We start from the raw sequence: 2791 nt of genomic DNA on the forward strand, positions 1-2791 counted from the left end.
ACTCATTTAATTTAAATTTCAAGTGAACTAATTTTGTGTAGTGAAAGTATGGAATATGTGATTATATTGTAAAGTGTACAAAAGGTTCATGTATAGAATATAATATTATAAATGAGTGTTTAAATGAAGTGTTATATGGTAGTGAGTTAAATATAAAGTGATATTGAAATGGATTTCTAGTGATTATGAAATTTCATATTGTTAAGAACTAAATCGTTAAATATTCAAAAGTGACTATGTGAACTAAAATATTGTAATAAAATGTTTAAATAAAGTGATATATGGAAGTGAAATATATTCTAAAGTGGGGATAAAGTGAAAATTGAATTATATTTTAGCAACAACTAAATTGGAAATATTGTAAAGTTAAGTGTAGTGAAATTAATACAAAGAGGACTAATTTGCAATGAGCATGAAAACAATAGAAGTGTGAAATAAAAATATTTTAATTGAGTGTTTGAATAAAGTGTTTATGATAGTGAATTCAATTCTAAGTGAAATTAAAGTGATAATTTAATGAATATTGGTTTTCATGAAAATAAGGACTAAATTGTAAAGAATGTAAATTTTTATATGCTATTAATTAATAAGTGATAGTGATGAAAATGACAATATAAATGCCCAAGCAGACAACATATGAATATGTTGGCTATAAATGACATGCAATTAGGAAACTTTCAACGCGCATAATGACAGTGTTACTTCAGTGCAAATCAGTGATAGCGACACTTCGATACAACACAGTGATAGTGGCTCTTCGAAGCATTTCATTGACTTTGTGCTTCGATGCATTTCAATTTTTTTTTTCGTATATCCTACTTCTTCAGTTGTGTCCACTATGGGCTAAATGAAAAGTGTTAAGTGAAATCAGTACTGAATCGATAAGTGAGATATAGTAAGATTGTAAATGGAAATGAGCATTTATTGATCATTTAATTAAATTCATTATGTTATATTTAAATTATTGACAAATTAAATTTAATTAAAGTAATGGTAAGTTTAACTCTTGATGTACCTACTAAGCTTTTATAAGCTTAATGCGTTATTTCTCAACATGTAAATGGTAGAGGCTCAAATTGAAGTTTTAGAGTGAAGATACAATCTCAACTCATCACATCACATTTCAAAGTTTGGAAGAGGGTATGATGTTGATCTTTTTGCAATAGATGATGGCATGTACATAGGGTTAAATTAAGTATGTATGTGGAAAAATTCTAATGGAAACATTTGACGGAATTTGATCTCCCTTGTTAATTTTGCAAACTTGGTCATGTTATATTCAGTCTTAAGTTGAATTATGTGATGTTTAAAGTTGGAAGTTGGTATATATGAATGGTATGTTGGTTGAATTGGTTGATAGGTATCATATGAACATTGTTTTAAGAGTTGTGAATTAAAATTCATGGGATTCATGGAAACAGAGCTCAGGTCATGATGCCATGTTCATAACATTGTGACAAGCCAAAGTTAGTAACTGACGTCCCGATGTGGAATCCTCAAAGTCGTGACATAAACTTGATAGATTGAAACTTTGTAATTTAGTCCTTGAACAACTATAGATCATCAAGAGAGCTTTTGTAAGCCCATATGAAGCTCAAATTTGCTAATCATGTTATAAAGGTGTAATGAGCTTAGTAGCTTGAATAAAAATGTTCAATTGATAGGAAATTATTTATAGAGGATCTGGCAATGAATGTAACATCTCGATACCTTGATCCGGTGATCGGTTTTGGTATAGGGTGTTACACGACCTCACCTCCACGCCAACATCTTTCACCACGGTGCAATTCTTTAGCTTAATGTTGATAGCATCTCTAAGAAAACCTAGCCTTAGATACACGGGTTATAAATCCATCAATCGTTCTTTTGTTTCCCTTTTCTACCGGCCTCATTAGTTCAGATTCTAACTTAAATCTAACAAAAGCAAAAGTGGAAGAGTTATGAATCCTCTTACAATTTTCAGCCACATACACATTAATGAATTTGCCATATTGATTGAAGGCCTTTCAAAGAGTTGAAACCAAAACTCTCTTTCCCAGATTATCTATGAAGGCATTAAACAACCCTTGGCACCCCATTATTCATAGCTAGCTATATCAATCTGTAATCTCACATTCTCATTCTCTTCCAAAATTGCTTATTTTTACTAAAATTTGAATTTGTTTATTTTCTTGTTAAGTTCGTAGTTAGTTATTAGTTATTAGATTTAATAATTAATTACTTTAGTTAAATATAGAGTCAAGTATTTAATTTAGTTAGAATAATGGTTAATTTTCCATGTGAAATTTTATCCTCAAAATACTTCCTAACAATTTTTTTCATTGTACTATTACTTGGTAATAACATAAGGTAAGCTGAAAATGATAGAACAAGCTGAATTAAATTTATTCGAATTAGTTTTCATTATAATGATTAAATTGGATAGATTTAAAAATATGATATACTGTTATAATTGTGCAATTGAATTTGATTTGTGATGAAATATGCTGGAACATATGTGAATTGGTGATTGGTTGATGAAACTATGTTGTGGAATTGAAAAATTGATTATTATAAATTGAAGGATGGAGAGTGGATACCGAATTACAGATTCGGAAATGTAAAATTTGACCTGTAAACAAGTTGTATATTTTGACATGTAGATAGTCATATTAATTTGCATTTGAACTCTCATTTGTTTATTTATGCATTACACGATTTATTTTATGTTTTAAAGTCCAGATATAGAAATACCACTGAGTTATACTCAAGTAACGGTTTGTTTTCCCGTGCGCAGGTTAGGTACTTTTCG

Source organism: Gossypium hirsutum, chromosome D10, assembly GCF_007990345.1.
Source record: "Gossypium hirsutum isolate 1008001.06 chromosome D10, Gossypium_hirsutum_v2.1, whole genome shotgun sequence".
NCBI classification, from domain to species: domain Eukaryota; kingdom Viridiplantae; phylum Streptophyta; class Magnoliopsida; order Malvales; family Malvaceae; genus Gossypium; species Gossypium hirsutum.